Genomic DNA, 273 nt, shown 5'->3' with positions numbered 1-273 from the left:
ACATTCCCAGGGCTCCTGGTGACCTCGGCCTGCTCCCCCTGACGCCTTCCCAAGCTCCTGGTGCTGAGCCGGGAGAGATGCACCACCATCTCCCCTCAGGGCTTGGCTGGTCCCAGTGCCCAGCACAGCCTCCTGCCCATCGCAGTCCCTGCTCCAGCCACAGCCCCAGGGGCATGGGAATGCTGGGACGGAAGGGAAGGAGGTTCTCCCCCTTCTTTCCCCCTCTTTCTTTCTCCCCCTTCCCCCCCCTTTTTCCCCCCTTCTTCCCCCCCT

Source organism: Acanthisitta chloris, unplaced genomic scaffold, assembly GCF_000695815.1.
Source record: "Acanthisitta chloris isolate BGI_N310 unplaced genomic scaffold, ASM69581v1 scaffold24395, whole genome shotgun sequence".
Taxonomy (NCBI): Eukaryota; Metazoa; Chordata; class Aves; order Passeriformes; family Acanthisittidae; genus Acanthisitta; species Acanthisitta chloris.
Note: the sequence above shows the minus strand (reverse complement) of the source record.